The 22,337-nt window shown below is 40.4% G+C and overlaps 1 protein-coding gene across 3 annotated transcripts in view; it reads left to right on the forward strand.

Annotated features, from left to right (window-relative positions):
• Positions 1-1,063: 1,063 nt before the first annotated feature.
• Positions 1,064-22,337, forward strand: part of LOC110507787 (leucine-rich repeat and fibronectin type III domain-containing protein 1-like) — a 125,575-nt gene continuing 104,301 nt past the window's right edge. Inside the window, exon 1 of one of the 3 annotated variants that reach the window (XM_021588023.2) lies at positions 1,064-1,273. The gene's annotated coding sequence lies outside the window, so the exon portion shown is untranslated. The other 2 variants (XM_021588021.2, XM_021588022.2) reach the window with 2 other exon arrangements.

Raw genomic sequence — 22,337 nt, forward strand, 5'->3', positions numbered from 1 at the left:
AGGTGTCTTAAGGTATTTTCACACTTGGTCCCTTTCAGCCAATTTTTGTGAACTCAGATCGGTTCGCTTAAGGAACTCGGACCCCTCAAAAGAGCCCCCGAAGCGAACCGAACTGAGACCATCTCGAGAGGAGGTCTGGGTTCGGTTCGCTTGAATTCCGAGGTCCGGTTCCCTTTTTTAGGGCAAGGTGAACGCAAATAAATGTACACTACTGTTCAAAAGTTTGGGGTCACTTAGAAATGTCCTTGTTTTTGAAAGAAAAGCACATTTTTTGTCCATTTAAAATAACATAAAATTGATCAGAAATACAGTGTAGACATTGTTAATGTAAAAGACTATTGTAGCTGGAAACGGCTGATTTTTAATGGAATATCTACATAGGCGTAGAGAGAAATGTCTAAGTGACCCCAAACTTTTGAACTGTAGTGTACATGTTAATAGTATCTTCTGATTACAATTAATATGTCCCATATTTTAATGAAATGCAATCTATTAGCTTCCAAAATGTAAGTAGCTGTCTGATAACACATTCTGATTGAATGGCTTGTCCTGTACTTTGTAAAAACTAAGAGTGCATGTTGGAAAAATACCTTGGTTCCTTTCTAAACATAGAAATGTGAATACAAAGAGAACTGAGTTCTTTCGCTTTTTTACCCCCCCCCCCCCCCCCCCCCCCCTTTAAAGAGGACTGAGATCGGTTATTTTAAAGAGGACTATATGTGAAAACACCGTTAAGAGAGCATTATGGTGGTGTCAGTGTAATCCTGATCCTGACCAATATACTTTTCTCAACCACATTTCCATAGGGGTAGATTTACACCTGTAAAATAAAGATGATGTGTTCTATTTGTTCCATCAACATTCCATGAGATATGGATTAGGTGGAGAGTGACGAAGAAAGGGATGATCATCTGAAAACGAATACTTTTACAATGTGCAGCTCAACTGGCATTCAGACAACCCCCCACGCAGTATCTCATTATGCACTGGTCACAACAGCCAGCCCATCCTGAAGTCCCATCCCATGTCACTTTGGCATCCCACCAATACGGATAAACTCTCCAGAAATCAGAGACCTTAATCAGCATCCCATCCGAGACCAGAATACGCAATGTTTGGTGTATTACCTTAAATTAAATGACATCACATTGCTGCAATGCTGTGCTTGTCATAGAGAATATGTCGCAAAGTAATGTTCTTCGTGTAACATTAATTCGTCTGTGGGTCACTTTGTAAATATTTTCTCTGTTCTGCATCTGTTCAAGACATCATGGTGAGGAAATATATATTCATTTGTAAGCCTATCAGTCGTGATCCTCCTATTACGCAAGTGTTATGCTGTTGAGTAGAGACGCATTGCAAAATCTTGCCTGCTCGCTCTATGGAATGAAGCAGGATTAATTCTGCCACTACCCTGCCCGGAAAAATCGACCGCATTGTTTTTGCAGAACGAGTGGACAAAGAAGCAAGCCATGTATGAAAACTAATTGCTCGCGTGGGTAAGCATATATTGGCTATCAAGAGAAATACACGCTTTAAACTATGCGTGGGTGGTGTTCCTTCAAACGACAAGGGAAGTTAACGGCCAACATTATCAAGGAGAGCAGGATGTTTGGCAACCTTGATTTGATTATCATAAAATAAAATAAATAGTGGTTATCTATTCTAGGCTGTCATTGTAGTCGTCGACCTTCACAACCATCTCAGACTTTTAGATCAGCAGATTATCAGAAACGGTGTGGCTGAATGTTTCAATCGCGTGTCCGTTCAGAAACACTAGCCTGACAACCCATTGCTTCAAAGGATCCTTAACTGCATGGCTTTCTACCTTCATCATTCATAATGCCAATATTGGTACATGCATATTGCACTATATGAATATACCTCTAATGCAGCCCAACGTGTCTTATTCAAAGCGGCAAGGCTCACTTGACAGGCTACTCATTTGACAGGCTACACTTTCCTGGGACGATAGCTGGATTTCGGATTTGGTTTTTCGTTTGCATATCTTTTTCAGTCTCACTTGGATTGTATTGGGATTAAGGTGGGGTTTTAACCCGATGCAGGTATCAGGGATATATCTTTCCCATGACATCTGCCTCGGTCACTGGATTTTTGATAATTATGGTTTAAGAAAGGACTTCGCCTAACAATTGGTCGACCAATTTCTGAAGTTAAAGTCAACCCGTTGTTGGTTATACCTTTCTCGTCAATTTCACTCCTCTTCGACTAAAAATGCTTCAGTAAGACAATGTTTGAACAGTGGAAATAACGCCCATGTGCCTACCCATAAACATCCGCGGCGTATCCTATTAATATCACCCGTAAAGGTAAGTCAGTCATGTATTTTATCTTTGATCACAGCAATTGCATGCTCAATAAATGGCAAATTAGTGTTGTGCTATACACTTTTTTCGGCCTCACACGTTGGTGGATGATTTAATATTGTGTGTAGTGTTTACAGATATCTTGATAGGTATTTAATGTTCAGGTGATGCTAACAGAAACTGCTCTGCCATTTGTCAGTATAGACTATGGGCTATTAATGCGTGCATGCCGCATAGGCTATTCAATTTAAAGTATTGTCTGACTAATTGCATTATGATATAAATAGCGTCTGATGCTCTGGACCAGTTGTGTTAAATGATTTTGCTGATTTAAGTCACGTAGCCTGTAACCTACATCTGTATAGGTGCAAAAGCGTCCTATCAAGATGATAAATAAGGATGATAAATAGTAGGCTGTAGCCTACAACTAGTGCTGTGAGACAACGGACAGCCTGGGTAAAGCAACCAACATAATAAGATTGTTGTATGTTGATAGATGACTCATATTAATTTTCATATGAGATGGTTGACATTGTAGCCTAGTAACACACAACGAGTTCAATTGACCTTTCGCAGTATTGGGTTATTCACCTGGTTTGGAATTTAACCTGTGTGGTGGAGAGTCATGCAGCTGCCTATAAGGATATTTTCCTAAGGAATACTTACCCTTATATGGATTCGTTGTAATGGACCCTAATTAGGCTATTTCTACGTGATGTGTGTAATCAAATAACCAGAGAGAACAAAGCCAGATAATAGATTGGTTCAAGGCCGGTCTGTGTCTGTAGAAGCAGCATGCATTCTGCATTCATTATCATATGTTTGTGTTGCTTGGCTACAACCACTGAAGCTGTGTGGGCATTCAGATCAAAAGGTGCTTGAATACAGAACACATGGGCCACACATAACTACGTCAGTTGAATCCTCCATTGAAGTTGCCAATGTTGGTTGAAAGCACAGACCAGCCTGCTTGGAGCGCAAGTGGCACGGGCGTGTCTGCATCAGCACAACGTCGACTTTCTCAAGTTAGCAGCAGCACTGGAGAATGTGTATCACTGTAGAAAAGCCCAATGGCCGCTTGGGGACACTGACTGCTAAGCTACAGCCGTCTATTATTCAGTTCAGTACCGACTAATCGAATGCATAAGGAACGAATGTGAATGTTCCGATTTTTATCCATGGGTTGCAAATCAAGGCAGGCTTTTCTCATAGACTTAGGAGCGACTTAGGCGCGACGTTGAGACGTTGAGAAGGAAGCGAAGCCCAATGTAACGGCATTTTTTCTATATATATATATTACATATTATTAATGATCATGAGTAGACTAGAATGCTACAGCGCGGCAGCAGAGCGGACCCTGTGTATTACGGTCGCTGTCCACTGGCCAGTGGTGCTGTACTTCATAATTCGGCATTCCGAGCTCATAGCTGACCATGGTGCTGAATCTAGTTGTACATTTACAATAGCGCCACATAGCCTTTTCCCACGTAACAAAGTAGCCATAGAAAACTACAGGTTGTATTAGGTAGACTCCTGAAAGCGGCGTTACTATACAGGACAATATGCAAAGTAATTAGTTAGCTCACCAATTAATGTGCTCATAAGTGATGCAGTCTTTGAAATGTTTTTTAAGAGTCTTTATGTATTTAGTTCAAAAGAGAACATAGGAAATCAAAAAGTAAGTTATCATTATTATTATTTTTTAAATTTATTTAACATTTATTTAACCAGGTAGGCCAGTTGAGAACAAGTTTTCATTTACAACTGCGATCTGGCCAAGACAAAGTAAAGCAGTGCGACAAAAACAACAACACAGAGTTATGCAAACGTTAAAAAACAATGGCAACACAATATTATCTCTAGCAGCTAGCGAAGGTATTATTCGCTGTCCAACCACTGATGGACCTCAGTTTGAATGTAGTCTTATGGTCAGAAAGGTAGCCGTTTTTTTTGGGATTATTTTTTCCTTTCTCTTTTTCAGGCATTCAATATTTATGTTGTTAGTTTCTGGAATAATAGGCTATGTCTCTGTAGGCAGTCTCCAGAGATAGGAGGTATTTGTGTCCTTGCCAATCCTAGTCTTCAGACTCAGTAGAGGGCTCAAAGAGGTCAGCATGTGGGTTTCATAGGATTATATATTTTGTACACTCAGGCAATGTAGATGGGAGAAATAAGGTGAGATGTCAGATGTAAACAGGGTAGTAGTGAAGGTTGTACATCCATTAAAGAGAGGTAGAAGCAAAATATCAAAACGCTTACCATTAAATGAGGCATACATCCCCTCATATTTAAATTTGTCCCACTCTCCTTTGACATACCAAGGGGAAACTGTGTACATCAATTCGCTGAGTTGCTACATCAGTAGTGCAGTATGCCGCATGCCTTTTACATAGAAGCTTGCAGTGCCACTCCACCACTGGTTAGTACCGTTCACCAGGTGCAGCTGCGTTATCTGCTCATCCATCTCAATCAGGAATGGGACTCCATGTTCTGGCACATCAGGGGCACCACCTCTCCACAGCTGCCCAGCCTGCCCAGTGCAATGAAGTGCTGAGACGGAGAGGAGCTGTCACATGGTTTATGTGTTGCAATGGCCACACCCTGTTGGACGGATTCCTTCAAAGGTGAAGATAAGAGACACACATTCATCACACAGATAAAACAACCTAGCCATGCGTGGAGCAAAGTACTGGGTCCTTTATGGGTATGAAGACTACAACAATAGGAATCAATAGCCCCAGGTTTATAGAGTTTAGGATATCTATTGCTTTGGGTGTGCATGTTGAATATTTGAATGAGCTGTTGAAGCATTTGTTTCAGTCAGAATCATTGACATTTGAAGCTGCAGCACCAGGTTATGTATTTTAAATACGTGTTCCATGTCTGTACATAATAAGGGCCTGCTATAAGTGGCTTGTAAAGATATCTGAACACAGAGGTTAATGAGGTCTATTCTTAGTTGCGTTAATACGCTTGAGCCCTATTGGATTAGTGTTATGAATAAATGAAACAACAAGTGCAACAGGCCTTCCCACTGGGCAAAGGCATAAATTCCACGTCTATTCCACGTTGGTTCACCCTCATTTTATTGAAATGACTTGGAAACAACATTGAGTCAACCAGTGTGTACCCAGTGGATTGTTGTGTATTTAGATTTGGACTAGCAGTTGGGGTGAGATAGGCTATCACCCCTTCTCTTGCTTGTCAGCGCATTGGACCGTGTTACAGTAGATATCTAGGGTTCTGGTGCCATGCCTTTGCCTAATGAAATCAGCCATCATGAGAGCCTCATTATCATACACATTATCATACATACTGTTGAAGTAATATGGCTATAGGTTCTTCTGTCTCACCGAAAGCCCATTCTTGTGGGAAGCTGCTTGATAATGTATGTGATATCAACAGAGAAGTATATTTTCTGGGTCATTTAAATATTGACTGGCTTTCATCAACTTGCCCACTCAAGAAAAAGCTTCAAACTGTGATCAGTCAACCTATCAGGGTAGTAATAAACAGCACAGGAATGAAATCATCAATATGTATTGATCACGTTGAACTCACTAGCCCCAAGTCGTTATATGTTGTTTTTTTCATGTGCATTTTGCTATTTTGCTATTTGCCTCATGACTCCTGCATACTTTGTGACTACAAACTTTCTTTACCCAACCGTGGGACAGTGTCACGTTCTGACATTTATTTCCTTTGTTTTGTCTTTATTTAGTATGGTCAGGGCGTGAGTTGGGGTGGGCAGTCTATGTGTGTTTTTCTATGTTGGGGTTTTGAGTTCAGCCTAGTATGGTTCTCAATCAGAGGCAGGTGTCGTTAGTTGTCTCTGATTGAGAATCATACTTAGGTAGCCTGGGTTTCACTTTTGAGTTGTGGGTGTTTGTTTCCGTGTGAGTGTTTGTTGCCACACGGTACTGTTTCGGTAGTGTTCAGTTCATAGTGTTCAGTTTATGTCTTAAAATAAACGTTATGGACACTTACCACGCTGCGCATTGGTCCTCCAATCCTTCTCGCTACTCCTCCTCAGAAGAGGAATCCCGTTACAGACAGACTATGTTTGTTCCCACACTCGGGACTCTGACTCTCTATTGGCTACACAGACTTTTGGCATCCAATATAGTAGCCATATCTAGGAAAACCAAAGTTCCAAAGGCTAGGCCTAATATAGTGAATAAGAGGTCATACAATAAGTTTTGTAGTGATTCCTATGTTGTTGATGTAAATACTATTTGTTGGTCTGTAGTGTGTAATGAGGAGCAAACAGACGTTGCACTTGACACATTTATGAAATTATTTATTTCATTGGCAAGATTAGCAAATTTAGGTATGACATGCCAGCAACATCACTGACACTACACATCTAAGTATATCTGACCAAATTATGAAAGACAAGAACTGTAATTTTGAATTCCGTAACGTGAGTGTGGAAGAGGAGAACAAATGATTGTTGTTTATCAACAATTACAAGCTCCTGGGGTCTGAAAACCTGGATGGAAAATTACCGAGGATAATAGCGGACTATGTGGCGACTCCTATTGACCTTATCTTCAATTTAAGCCTACTAGAAAGTGTGTGACCTCAGGCTTGGAGGGAAGCAAAAGTCATTCTGCTACCTAAGAATAGTAAAGCCCCCTTTACTTGCTCAAATAGCCGACCAATCAGCCTGTTAGCAACCTTAGCAAAGTTTGGGAAAAATAATATGTTTGATTAGATACAATGCCATTTTAAAACAGACTTTCAGCAAGTTTATAGGGAAGGACACTCAACAAGCACAGCACTTACACAGAAGACTGATGATTGGCTGAGAGAAATTGATAATAAAAAGATTGTGCAAAATCTTTCACTAAACCCTAAACCTCAACTAAATATTGTGTTAAATAATGTGGATATTGAGCAAGTTGAGGTGACTAAACTGCTTGCAGTAACCCTGGATTGTAAACTGTCATGGTCAAAACATATTGATACAACAGTAGCTAAGATGTGGAGAAGTCTGTCCATAATAAGGTGATGCTCTACCTTCTTAACAGCACTATCAAAAAGGCAGGTCCTACACTCTTTAGTTTTATCGCACCTGGACTACTGTTCAGTTGTGTGGTCAGGTGCCACAAAGAGGGACTTAGGAAAATTGCAATTGGCTCAGAACAGGGCAGCACGGCTGGCCCTTGGATGTACACAGAGAGCAAACATTAATCATTTGCATGTCAATCTCTCAAAGTGGAGGAGAGCTTGACTTCATCACAACTTGGATTTGTGAAAGCATGTTGAAAGCACCGAGCTGTCTGTTTAAATGACTAGCACACAGCTCAGACACATATGCGTACCCCACAAGACATGCCACCAGAGGTCTCTTCACAGTTCCCAAGTCCAGAACAGACTATGGGAGGCACACCGTACTACATAGAGCCATGACTACATGGAACTCTATTCCACATCAGGTAACTGATGCAGCAGGAGAATCAGATTTAATAAACAGATAAACATACACCTTATGGAACAGCAGGGACTGTGAAGCAACACAAACGTAGGCACAGACAGATGCATCCACACACATGATAACATATGCACTATACACACACATACACATGGATTTAGTGTTGTAGATATGTGGTAGTGGAGTAGGGGCCTGAGGGCACACACTTAGTGTGTTGTGAAATCTGAATGTATTCTGATGTTTTTAAAATTGTATAACTGCCTTCATTTTACCGGTTCCCAGGAAGAGGAGCTGGATCCATGATAAATACAAATACTGACTACATGGATTTGATATTGACACATGAATACACACAATATCAAGAAATATGTGAGAATAATTTCAAATGACAATAGGGAATAGTTAAACAGATCCACAAGCAGATAGGTGGGAAGGCTGCTGCTGCTTTCTAGGTTGGCAGTATAGGCAGCAGGGTGAGATTAATCTAGCCTCTCTGGCTTGCCAGTCTGTTGCATTGTGTTACAGCAGCTGCTCTGGTTGCTGCTATCATGTGTTAGCATTATGAAATCAGGGCTGATATGGGTTTTATCAGTCACTGCAGAAACGAGAGGAAAGAGACATGCCAAAACCACCAGATCTGTATTGGGAGAATGAAAGAAAATCTGGATTTGAAAATGATTATGCGTAGCCTACCCACTGTAGAGCTGTACTCAATGAGGTCTGGATGTCAAACAGCTGTATAAAACAATAACATCTGTTTTGTTATGTGTAAGATAACTTCACAGGAAGCAATATAGCCAAATGCATTCACTATTGTACTACTGCTCATTATAGGAGTAGGCACAGTAGATTCAGTACACATTTCATGAAAAAGTACCCATTGCCGGCAATTTCTGTTAGAAAAGTGTTAACATGGGCCTCCTGAGTGGCGCAGCGGTCTAAGGCTAAGACTACAGACCCGGGTTCGATCCCGGGCTGTATCACAACCGGCTGTGATCGGGAGTTCAATAAGGCGGTGCACAAATGGTCAAGCGTCTTCCGGGTTAGGGGAGGGTTTGGCTGGTGGGGCTTTCCTTGGCTCATCGCGCTCTAGGGACTCTTTGTGGGAGGCAAGTACCCTGCAGGCTGACCTTGGTTGTCAGTTGAACGGTGTTTCCTCCGACACATTGGTGTGGTTGGCTTCTGGGTTAAGCGGGCGGGAGTTAAGAAGCGTGGTTTGGCGGGTCATGTTTCGGAGGATGCAGGACTTGACCTTCGCCTCCCGAGTGTTAGTGTTAACAAAAATGTGCATACTGTTATACTAAAGATTAGTTATGAAACATTGAAACTAGATGATGGTGCTGTTTGACTTGCTCATGTAAAATGTGGTATTCTAACTAAGCAAACAACCTTTAGAATGATTGGTCGGTTGATACATATTATACCTAAGGGCTTTCCTTTAGCCGCCCCCAAAGTTGAGCTTAAAATCTGAATAAGGGGAAATTGCATTTAGTACCCCCAGGGGACCTGGGTGATGAGCATAGTCCTGGAGCGTGCATCTCGTCCTGGGGCAGACCAGGGTCTCTCTTGGCATTAGCAGATAAACCAGGCTGGGTCCTGGGGCTGGGGAGCCAAAGGGTTGATCTGGTACATGTGGCATGCAAAGCATGAGATGTAGGATGGAGCTCAAGTGCAGCAGAGAACACAGCTGGTCACCACAGTCAGCAGGGAGGGAGCACACTGTAACAGAGGAGCAAAGGACCATTGGATGGAGAGAGGCAGAAACACATGGTGTTTACAGAACAGAAATCACCTCTATAGCTTGATGATGAGAGTGAGCAGTTGATTGACTGGGAAGCGAAGATGAGGACTCAAGGTAGAACCAGATGTACAGTACCAGTCAGAAGTTTGGACACACCTACTCATTCAAAGTTTTTATTTATTTACTATTTTCTACATTGTAGAATAATAGTGAAGGCATCAAAGATATGAAATAACACGTATGGAATAATGTAGTAACCAAAAAAGTGTAAACAAATCAAAATATATTTGATATTTGAGATTCTTCAGTTGCCACTCTTTGCCTTGATGACAGCTTTGCACACATGACATTTTCTCAACCAGTGTCATGAGGTAGTCACCAGGAATGCATTTCAATTAACAAGTGTGCCTTGTTAAAAGTTAATTTGTGGAATTTTTTTCCAGTATGAGTTTGAACCAATCAGTTGTGTTGTGACAAGGTTTGGGTGGTATACAGAAGATAGCCCTATTTGATAAAAGTCAAGAACAGCAAGAACAGCTCAAATAAGCAAAGAGAAATGACAGTCCATCATTACTTTAAGGTATGAAGGTCAGTAAATCTGGAAAATGTCAAGAACTTTGAAAGTTTCTTCAAGTGCGCTATGATGAAACTGGCTCTCATGAGGACCGCCACAGGAAAGGAAGACCCAGAGTTACCTCTGCTGCAGAGGATAAGTTCAATGCAGGCCAAATAAATGCTTTACAGAGTTCAAGTAACAGACACATCTCAACATCAACTGTTCAGAGGAGACTGTGTGAATCTGGCCTTCATGGTCAAATTGCTGCAAAGAAACTACTTCTAACGGACACCAATAATAAGAAGAGACTTGCTTTGGCCAATAAACACGAGCAATGGACATTAGACTGGTGGAAATATGTTCTTTGGTCAGATGAGTCCAAATTTGAGATTTTTGGTTCCAACCGCTGTGTCTTTGTGAGATGCAGAGTAGGTGAATGGATGATCTCTGCATGTGTGGTTCCCACCGTGAAGCATGGAGGAGGAGGTGTGATGGTGTGGGGGTGCTTGGCTGGTGACACTGTCTGTGATATATTTAGAATTCAAGTCACACTTAACCAGCATAGCAACCACAGCATTCTGCAGCGATACGCCATCCCATCTGGTTTGCGTTTAGCATTACTATCATTTTTTTTCCAACAGGACAATGACCCAAAACACACCTCCAGGCTGTGTAAGGGCTATTTGTCCAAGAAGGAGAGTAATGGAGTGCTGAATCAGATGACCTGGCCTCCACAATTGCCCAACCTCAACCCAATTGAGTAGGACTGCAGAGTGAAGGAAAAGCAGCCAACAAGTGCTCAGCATATGTGGGAACTCCTTTAAGACTGTTGGAAAAGCATTCCTCAGGAAGCTGGTTGAGAGAATGCCATTTTTTTATTTAACCTTTTTTTAACTAGTGTGCAAAGCTGTCCTCAAGGTAAAGGGTGGCTATTTTGAAGAATCTAAAATCTAATATATATAACTCTTTTTTGTTTTCTACATGTCTTCACTATTATTATACATTGTAGAACATAGTAAAAAATAATGAAAACCCCTTGAATGAGTAGGTGTGTCCAAACTTTTGACTGTTACTGTATTTCCAATGACAGGTAAGGTCAAGTTGAGCTAGGTTCATTAAAATCCTGATATCCTGATTCAGATGGAAGATGGACATATTGACCATGTCATTTTCTTTGGAGCATCTCATACTGTACCTTCTGCTACTGCTAAAGAGCATTATTATACCCAAGCTACAAATCAGCCTCCCAGCCTCTCTGTTGACTCTATGGAGCAAAGATAACAAGATTACAGGTGGCACCTGTCTCCTCCAAGAACCGCTCCTCTACAATGTGGCCGTTCCTCCATTGGCACAGCCTTAGACTACTGCTACAGGGCATAGATGTCAGTGTCTTTATAAGGGAATTACAATGAAGAGATATGATATTATTATCCACACATGAACTAGTGTTTGCTGTACTGTAGTCGCCAGCCAAGCCAACCAGTCAAGCTCTTAGACCATATCTGCTTTTTGAATCAAGGAAGGTGACATTGATCTGGATATTCTTTCAGTAGCTGCATCAGATGATATTGATTAGGCTGATATCACAGACTAGCACTTCTCTAAGCTCTTTGCAGCTCATTCACTAAGGCAGGGCTGGGCAATTCAATTAAACTGCGGGCCGTTTTTTTGGTGGTACGCATGGTCGGGGGGCCAGAACATTATTACAATAATTAGCACACTATAAATTGACCACAACTAAGCCCAAAAGGAGATGTTTTATCCATTATTTAACTGGATAAGTCAGTTAAGAACAAATTATTATTTACAATGATTTTAGTATATATATTTTTTAACTAAAAACTAAAATCCCAAAACACTTTGAGGGGTCAACAAAATCACTTACAGGTCAGTTTTGGCACACGGGCTGCCTGTTGCCGACCCCTGCACTAAGGGGTTTGTAGTTACTATGGGCCTTAGTGCTAGGGAGAGCAGGGCTCAAAGCTACCTAGTAAAGGCCCACTAACCTTGACGTCCATGATGCATAAATTGCTGTTGTGGGAATCATCATTTGCAAACACTCTGCATGTTTTATGCTCTCTAATATGTTTGGTCAGCTAGGACTCCTTCGGCCCTATGAGTGCTGCATTGATTGTTAGCGCCAATAGAATTTGATACTACAGTATTGCCTTGAGCACAAAGTAGTGTTGTAGTAAATTCTGTAGCAGACTTTGTAGCAGACATCTCTGCTGACCCTTCCCTGCAGTCAAACCAGAAAAAGCATGAACTATTCTGGGTCAACCAGCCCAGCAGCAACTGTCCGGGACAGCACAACCACTTAATTACCTCTGTTTGGATCGGATGGCTGTCTGATGTTAAAACAGTAGCCGGTCCAATCTGCCTGTAGAGTTCTTCAGCAGGATAGAAACGACCTCAATAATCTATGCCACTTGCCATACTTGCTAACCAATCGTCTCAAATGTGCCCGGTAGTTGTACTTCCTCATCTAATGCAGCTCAGCACACTGAATGTGTTCATACCCACAATAAGAAGTGTTGTTGCTGGTTGAAGGACATGTATAAAGAGATACTAATAAGCTTTTCTTTCATAGTCCTGCCATGTTCTCCATGATTATTCCTTCCTTTTTCATCTTTAATGAAACAGCACATTAGAGTTTGAAGTAGAGGTTGTCAGACTGAGCTTGCATCTTACTGGATAATTATAAAGATTGTTCTAAAATACTCTCTGTAGAGCAAAAAGTATACTTGTGTATATTATGAGTTTACAAGTGCTGTTGCATTGCTGCTATGGACATGCTGTCCTCTGTGGTACCCCATTGAAGAATGATGCCAATAGGCAATTAGTGGATTTGACAATTATAGAGAGAAAGTATGATGTAAGGGAATTGAGAAATAGCTCAAAGGAACAGTCCTGGAGTGGAGACACTTTTAGTGTAATAACTGTTTTTTTTTTTTTTTTGTAACAGTATTTTTATTGGAATAACTGAATATTTTTAACAGACCCAAATCCATGTAATGGGTTGTACTTAGTGTGATGTGTTGATGCCTGTATTACTTGATATGTATCTAAAATGCACTTAAGATCCTCCAGCGGATCATTTATTGCTTATAGGAGTGTAGAAACAACAAGCTTGCTAGTTCAACACGCTCTCAGTTCCTAGATGAAGGGTCGTGTTTCAAATACAAGCCTAGAGCTGAAGATCATTGATCAACTGTAGACTGAGCTCATATATAATAGTAGTGTCACGTCCTGTCTTTAGTTCCTTTTTTAGGTCTCTGTTTTAGTTTGGTCAGGGCGTGAGTTGGGGTGGGCATTATATGTTGTGTTTTCTAGGTTTTCTATTTCTATGTGTTTGGCCTGGTATGGTTCCCTATCAGAGGCAGCTGGCAATCGTTGTCTCTGATTGAGAACCATACTTAGGCAGCCTGTTTTCCCACTATGATTGGTGGGTAGTTGTTTTCTGTCTTTGTATGTAGTTTACCAGACGGAACTGTTTCGGTTGTTCTTTTTGTTACTTTGTATTTTTAGTGTTCAGTGCTATTGATTAAACACTTACCACGCTGCATATTGGTCCGATTCTTCCTACTCCTCCTCAGAAGAGGAGGAAAATCGTTACAAGTAGTTCATTTTGTTGCATGACTAACATTCCAAATGTGAATATACAGTATTTTTTAGATACCTACCGTATGAGTGTCAGAAACAAAGTGGCAAATCTTGAAATAAACGCAAGATCTTGGGAGAATTTTAAACCTGTAAATATGTACTCAGTGAGTGACATTCTTGTATTTGATGTATCAGTCTATAGGGAAAGAGTGAGTGGTTTTAAAAAACGATCCTCTCCGTTTACAGGGTACCAAGGGGCTCGAACACAACAGGGGGGATGACATTGACTTGCATGAGATGTGAAATGACAAAACAAAGCACCAACCACCAACTCAGAAGGAATACGCGTTGGAATGCAAAACAACAGTGGCATAACAGGCCCTGTCTGCCCACAGCAAACCTGTCTCTCAAAATGCATTGAGACATGGCAAGCTACCAGTCGTCCCTGTCAGGAGGAAATGTGTGGCTGAATACTGACAAGTATAGGGTCAACCATCATACTGATAAGAGTGATACAAGCATGTCCGGGAGCACACCAGCTTTGTGTTTAGACACCTGGAAATGTCTCTATAAATACTTTCCATTATTAGAATACCAAAACCAGAGCAGTCTATATGACATTCAGAACCAACAAATAATTAAAGATGTGCTTAAAAAAATTTATTTGCGAATTCAATGTTTAGCTGCCCTATGATTTATAGAGGCATATCATGCCTTTTCTCAGAATTGATGGTTCTCTTTGAGATGATTACTTTTTTGTCCAATAAATGACAAACATCCTCAGTAGAGATGCTGGGTGAATGATACATGCACTCAGTCAGTGTTGATGGGCTTTTTATTCACTCACTAGTCCAGTCATCAGACCATATTTCTACTGGGAATATGGACCTCATTAAGGGGATATATATGTCCCAAATGGCACCCTATTTATATATAGTGCACTACTTTTGATTAGGGCTCTGGTCAAATGTAGTACACTATATAGGGAATAGGGTGCCATTTGGGATGCGGAGGGTGACCAGGATTAGCAATAATACCTTCTCTCCACTCCACCACACTCCACCACAATCAAACCTACTATTTATGATTAACGACAGGCTCATTTAGTTATTTTATGTTACTAAAAATCGATTTAGCATGTTTATATATATTTTTAAACAGATATAGATGCATTCTATTTGACTGAACAAAAGGGTTTATAAATTGTCAACAAACTGTTAATGAACTAAACAACTTGCCAACAATTCACAATCAATAACAGCAGTTCTTCTGTAAACGTTGTGTTTCCCCAGGGCAATACAATGTTTCCTTTTGTTGTAAATGTTCCCTCTCCCTGTACATTTCCTCCTATAATTTAATTGCATTGCATTTGCACGTAGCTGACATTTTACCATACACATGATGAAGCAATGGTTCACAATACTGTATGCTGTTTTAGAGAGTCATTGTGAAAATCTATACGTCCTTGAGAAGATGAATGTTCCCAAACAGAAATGTCTGGCTTATCCAGTTACTGTTCTCTCTTCTTATACAGCAGCTGCTCTGTGTTTAGTTTGCTGGATGATTGGATGCCAGGCTGCAGTAAGCTTCTTTATGATGAGAAAAAAGGCTTTCCTACAGGATAAAAAGGAGCTAATGGCAGAGAAATCCTCTAATGGGACTGAGCACGTGGCATTAGCACAGTAATAGCACATGGATACCCCTTTGATGCATGGTAGGGGTGGAGAAGTTGATTAAGTGACCGTGATAGACATGCAGCTGGAGAGCCCCGTCCCTTTATTTTGGGGACAGGCAGGCATGCTGATAGCATTGTTTCATTACCTTTTATACAGGTAAATTACATGTACAAACTTTGAAATCAATCAATCCACCATTATTAACACAATGGAAAAATCTAATTATGTATATTTTAAATATTGAAATATCATGTGTGACCAAGAAAAATATATTGCTACAATTTAAGGCCAAGTGGCAACAATAAGGCAGTCACTAGGGATGGGGGTGTGAGCATGCGGGTCTGGGCAGATGAGATGTAGTCATTGTTAGTGTGCGTTTGTGCAACAAATCAAAATATATTTTAGATTCTTCAAAGTAGCAAGGTAAATGGTGGCTACTTTGAAGAATCTAAAATATAGTTTGATTTGTTGAACACTTTTTTGGTTACTACATGATTCCATATGTGTTTTTACATAGTTTTGATGTATTCACTATTATTCTACAAAGTACAAAAATAGTAAAAATAAAGAAAACCCTTGAATGAGTAGGTGTGTCCAAACTTTGACTGGTACTGTAGGTTGACAAGCAATGAAAACATATCAAATCTCTAATGATGGTCTAATAAATAAACTATTATGCACTATTTACTCAAATCGTTTTCATGGTGGTCAACCTTTGTTTCTGCTCAAGCTATGTGATTGTAATGCACAGAATAATCACATCATGAAGCTCTGAGGCCTCCAGTCTGTAAGTGTCTGTAAAGCATGTTGACAGTTCTGCAGAACTTTGAACTTTGACATGACAGTTATCCTCAGATCAGCTAACTGAAGGAGGAAGACACTTGGCAGTTGGCTGTCAGCCCAATATTTTTTGGGGGTAGAGTCTTCTGCCGATGAGACAGTGAGATCTGCTGTGCATTTTACGGTCTTCAAAGATGCCATTTATGTGGAAATCAGTGTGAGGAGAGGACTGCTGCTTAGCCATCCAACATTTCTATTTCAATATCTCAGGTTTGAGGCGTCTGCCTGGGAAAAAAAAACTTGAACAATGCGTATCCCCTGTAGTCCTTTGAAATCTACATAGAACTCAGGTGCAATATCAAATTATTCACAGAATAGCAGCCGGTGAAAAGGAGCGGCCACATCTGGGACAAGCTGCACATTATGTTGTGACTGCTGCTGCTCTATAAAAGGTCTGAAGAGAATCAATGCCATTTTGGCTTGATGGATTTATAAAAAGTTGACAGATGAAATAATTAATCCAGGCTCTTTGGTTTTGGTCAAAAGCCATTGTTGAGTAGCCTCGTATACCACACTGAGCTCGCGAGCTTGCATAAATTATACGCTATAAGGATCCGTGTAGCGAATCATTTATGTAAGCTCGTAAGATCAATGTGGTAGTACGAGGCTAAATGTTGGGTGGTCTACCCATTAATGAAGATCATTATCTTTAAGAGCTATAATTTCTATTTTAGTTGCTCTATTATGTTGTATTTTAAGGTATAGAATCTGTAGATGTATAAATCATGCAATATGATTTGTGATTCTGCAGGTTTTTAAATGGACTGTTTTAGCTGCGTACCATTACATTTTGTTTGTTTGATTATAAAAGCATTTTTTTCTCAAATTATAACCTACTAAAAGTATTGATGATTGTTGTGCTGAGGCTGTAGTAGGGACAGTGGAAGAATCGTTAAAACCTGGTGTTTGCAGGTTTACAACATAACATCAAACCAAATCTGCCTAGGCATTCAATCAATCATAGACTCTCACTGTGCTGCAGGAGAGTGCGTTCTGAGTAGAGGATTTTGGAGCTCTCAGATGGTGAAGCCAGGCTTGCAGGTAGATGACCCATTTTAAAGGACAAGTGAAGTGCTTTTAACAAGATATTGGTGATGTGCATCAGGAGAGATTGTTGGGGTATTTGAGCATGCATAGAAGCACAAACTATGAATAATACAGAAATACAAGGTACTACCTTTTATTAAAGTATCTTTTCAAATATTCCAGAAGTTTGTTAGTACAGTATAACCCGAAAAGGAAACCCTTCCTGCATTTGGGCTGTATTTCGTTAAAATCAGCCATTTTATTACATGATTGGCAGTGTGGTCGCATTGAAATTTAACATGACTCATTTCTGAATGGATGCTTTGTTTTAAATCAATTATCACGCTAGTGTTGCTAGTTGTGACTAAGCTGATGCCTTTTGAGAGGAGGGTACCTGTTGGTTAGCCAAGTGGACACTTGAATGAATTGTCCCCTTGAATCAGATAAGGACGTTGGAAAGATGTGAAACAAACCAAACAAAAACAGATGGACCTCCATATTTTACTTATGGGATGGTGTTCTTCTCAGCAAGGCTAAGTCCTAATCAGTGCTCTCACCATATGGCTGATGAGCCCAAAGCGACATCATTTTTGCCTGAGCACAGATACGAACCCAGGACGGCACTTTTTGGCTTAAATGAAAATATAGCTTGGTCATACTGCCCTGGTTTGTAATGGGCTCTCGGAAATAGCTTCTCTTGACACTCGGATAACAATAGCTTCCAGTCTCAAGTCAGTATGGTCTCCAGCTTTAGTGTTTGACATTTACATGGTATTTTTTGAGACATTGTTCAGTGACAAGGCAAGGCTGGCATGGAGCTCCTAGACTTTTAGCTTTGGGCTAGATTCAACACTTCAAACCAACCTTTCAGACACATTGAACATTAAATGATGTATACCATACCCTGTGAAAAGTGGTATTGGACTCATATTATAGAGATCATCAAGAAACAGCCCTATTCCATCGTCGATGATCAAGAAACAGCTCTATTCCACTGTGGATGATCAAGAAACAGCTCTATTCCACTGTGGATGATCAAGAAACAGCTTTATTCCACCATGGATGATCAAGAAACAGCTTTATTCCACCGTGGATGATCAAGAAACAGCTCTATTCCACTGTGGATGATCAAGAAACAGCTCTATTCCACTGTGGATGATCAAGAAACAGCTTTATTCCACCATGGATGATCAAGAAACAGCTTTATTCCACCGTGGATGATCAAGAAACAGCTTTATTCCACCATGGATGATCAAGAAACAGCTCTATTCCACTGTGGATGATCAAGAAACAGCTCTATTCCACTGTGGATGATCAAGAAACAGCTTTATTCCACCATGGATGATCAAGAAACAGCTCTATTCCACTGTGGATGATCAAAAAACAGCTTTATTCCACTGTGGATGATCAAGAAACAGCTCTATTCCACCATGGATGATCAAGAAACAGCTTTATTCCACCATGGATGATCAAGAAACAGCTTTATTCCACCATGGATGATCAAGAAACAGCTCTATTCCACCATGGATGATCAAGAAACAGCTTTATTCCACCGTGGATGATCAAGAAACAGCTCTATTCCACCGTGGATGATCAAGAAACAGCTCTATTCCACTGTGGATGATCAAGAAACAGCTCTATTCCACTGTGGATGATCAAGAAACAGCTTTATTCCACCATGGATGATCAAGAAACAGCTCTATTCCACTGTGGATGATCAAGAAACAGCTTTATTCCACCATGGATGATCAAGAAACAGCTCTATTCCACTGTGGATGATCAAGAAACAGCTTTATTCCACCATGGATGATCAAGAAACAGCTCTATTCCACTGTGGATGATCAAAAAACAGCTTTATTCCACTGTGGATGATCAAGAAACAGCTCTATTCCACCATGGATGATCAAGAAACAGCTTTATTCCACCATGGATGATCAAGAAACAGCTTTATTCCACCATGGATGATCAAGAAACAGCTCTATTCCACCATGGATGATCAAGAAACAGCTTTATTCCACCGTGGATGATCAAGAAACAGCTCTATTCCACCGTGGATGATCAAGAAACAGCTCTATTCCACTGTGGATGATCAAGAAACAGCTCTATTCCACTGTGGATGATCAAGAAACAGCTTTATTCCACCATGGATGATCAAGAAACAGCTCTATTCCACTGTGGATGATCAAGAAACAGCTTTATTCCACCATGGATGATCAAGAAACAGCTCTATTCCACTGTGGATGATCAAGAAACAGCTCTATTCCACTGTGGATGATCAAGAAACAGCTCTATTCCACCGTGGATGATCAAGAAACAGCTCTATTCCACTGTGGATGATCAAGAAACAGCTTTATTCCACCATGGATGATCAAGAAACAGCTTTATTCCACTGTGGATGATCAAGAAACAGCTTTATTCCACTGTGGATGATCAAGAAACAGCTTTATTCCACCATGGATGATCAAGAAACAGCTCTATTCCACTGTGGATGATCAAGAAACAGCTCTATTCCACTGTGGATGATCAAGAAACAGCTCTATTCCACTGTGGATGATCAAGAAACAGCTCTATTCCACTGTGGATGATCAAGAAACAGCTTTATTCCACCGTGGATGATCAAGAAACAGCTCTATTCCACCGTGGATGATCAAGAAACAGCTCTATTCCACTGTGGATGATCAAGAAACAGCTCTATTCCACCATGGATGATCAAGAAACAGCTTTATTCCACCATGGATGATCAAGAAACAGCTCTATTCCACCGTGGATGATCAAGAAACAGCTCTATTCCACTGTGGATGATCAAGAAACAGCTCTATTCCACTGTGGATGATCAAGAAACAGCTCTATTCCACCATGGATGATCAAGAAACAGCTCTATTCCACCATGGATGATCAAGAAACAGCTCTATTCCACCATGGATGATCAAGAAACAGCTCTATTCCACCATGGATGATCAAGAAACAGCTCTATTCCACTGTGGATGATCAAGAAACAGCTCTATTCCACTGTGGATGATCAAGAAACAGCTCTATTCCACTGTGGATGATCAAGAAACAGCTCTATTCCACTGTGGATGATCAAGAAACAGCTCTATTCCACCGTGGATGCCAGTTGACATATTTCCTTCTGACGTGACCTTTTTCTGCATCCCACAGAAAATTGTATTTTGCTTTCAGTTCTCTGATGATGAATGGCTTTCTAAATATATGTACGGTAGATGCCAATTTGTATAAATACTGTTATCATGTTATTCATTCAATTTAGTGGATAAGAAATTAGACTGCCTTTCAGAGATGCTTGCATTACAAATAAGCAGATTTTCAAATGATCTGAGCAAAAATATTTCACAGTCAAAATTGTTTTAGAGGAATTGTGTTACTGTAAAAACAATTTCATAAGGTTATGAAAAAATATTTATTTCCCCCCTTATTTTACCAAGTAAGTTGACTGAGAACACATTCTCATTTACCGCAATGACATGGGGAATAGTTAAAGGGGAGAGGAGTGGAATGAGCCAATTGGAAGCTGGGGATGATTAGATGACCATGATGGTATGAGGGCCAGATTGGGATTTTGGCCAGGACACCACTGTTAATACCTCTACTCTTACAATAAATGCCATGGGATCTTTAGTGACCACAGAGAGCCAGGACACCCATTTAACATCCCATTAGAATGACAGCACCATATACAGGCCAATGTCCCCAATCACTGTCCTAGAGCATTGGGATATTTTGAAAGAGTGCCTCTACTGTCCCTCCAACACCACTTCCAGCAGCATCTGGTCCCCCATCCGGACAAATATATAATAAACAAAAATATAAACGCAACATTCAACAATTTCATTGGTTTTACTGATTTACAGTTCATATGAGGCAATCACTCAATTGAAATGAATTAATTTGGCCCTAATCGATGGATTTCAAATGACTGGGAATACAGATATGCATCTGTTGGTCACAGAAACCTTAAAAAAAATGTCACAGTATTTTTGTGCATTCAAATTGCCATCGATAAAATGCATTTGTGTTTGTTGTCCCAAGCTTATGCCTGCACATAGAATGGCACCGGAGGAGATGGCTGCCATTTATTGGGCTCCTAACCAATTGTGCTATTTTGTGAATTTTTTGGCATTGTCTGTATGTTGTTGTACATAATGTACATTATGTTGTACATAATGCTTCTGCCACCGTCTCTTATGACCGAAAAGAGCTTCTGGAAATCAGAACAACGATTACTCACCTCAAACTGGACAAATGATTTACTCCAGATACCCGACCAGGCCCAAATCCCTATTATTCGCATGAAGAGAAGATGCTGAGAATTAGTCGGCGAGTGGGTAACCCACCTATCCTACCAAAGGCACATTAAAAACGAAGATCTTCAGTTTCACCAAGTCGTGGCTGGTTTTTATGTGCATCGGCAAGACATAACATCTGCCTCCGATAAGACAAGGGGTGGCGGTCTGTGTCTATTTGTAAATAACAGCTGGTGCGCGAAATCAAATGAAAGAAGTCTCAATGTTTTCTCATGATAAGTTCTTTTTAAAGTCCCTGGCCACTAGAAGTGGCGCCTCTGGATGAGCATTTTTTTGTTTGCTTTTGGCTTTATGCAGCTCATTAAGTGCGGTCATAGTGCCAGCATCGGTTTGTGGTGGTAAATAGACAGCTACGAAAAATAAAGATGAAAACTCTCTTGGTTAACAGTATGGTCTACAGCTTATAAGATGTTTACAGTTTTAAGAAAAATAAGATTTAAGAAAAATATTTACTAAATAAACGAAAGTCAAAAATAAAAGAGCAACAATAAAATAACAATAACGATGCTATATACATGGGATACTGGTACCAAGTCAATGTGCGGGGGTACAAGTTAGTCAAGGTAATTGAGCTAAAATGTACATGTAAATAGGGGTAAAGTGACAATGCATAGATAATAGATAATAAACCGTGTAAAAAAAGGGGGATGCAAATAGTCCGGGTAGCCTTTTGATTAGCTGTTCAGCAGTCTTATGGCTTGGGGGTAGAAGCTGTTAAGAATCCTTTTGATTAGCTGTTCAGCAGTCTTATGGCTTGGGGGTAGAAGCTGTTAAGAATCCTTTTGATTAGCTGTTCAGCAGTCTTATGG

This window comes from Oncorhynchus mykiss, chromosome 27 (assembly GCF_013265735.2).
Source record: "Oncorhynchus mykiss isolate Arlee chromosome 27, USDA_OmykA_1.1, whole genome shotgun sequence".
NCBI classification, from domain to species: domain Eukaryota; kingdom Metazoa; phylum Chordata; class Actinopteri; order Salmoniformes; family Salmonidae; genus Oncorhynchus; species Oncorhynchus mykiss.